Here is a 410-nt window from a genome sequence, read left to right as displayed (position 1 = left end):
TTTCTTTTATGAGAGTAAATCAAGTGGGACCTGATCTGGCCTGGGGGGTATGTGTGTCAGGGAATGCTTCCTGGAGGAAGTGACATTTAAACCAAGAACTGCATTGTCACAGAAGCCTGATCTAATTGCCTTTCAAGTCTAGGGCAGGTCAGTTTGAGCTAGCAGACGGTTCCACCTGTAACCTAAGCCCTTAGTCATTGGTTCGGTCCATAGTTCCATTTGTTGGGTCTGCTGGTTCAGTCCCCAGTTCCATGATGGGAGCTGCTGGTAGTTTAGTTTGCAATTCCCCATTTTTGAGGGAAAAAACCTGGCCCTTGGTTCTGTCCCCACATTCTGCGTTGGGAACTGCTAATGGCAGCTACAGTTCTCTATTTGTTTGGAGTCAGTCCTAAGTCTCCATTCTTTGGGGT

Source organism: Equus caballus, chromosome 2, assembly GCF_041296265.1.
Source record: "Equus caballus isolate H_3958 breed thoroughbred chromosome 2, TB-T2T, whole genome shotgun sequence".
Classification (NCBI taxonomy): Eukaryota; Metazoa; Chordata; class Mammalia; order Perissodactyla; family Equidae; genus Equus; species Equus caballus.
Note: the sequence above shows the minus strand (reverse complement) of the source record.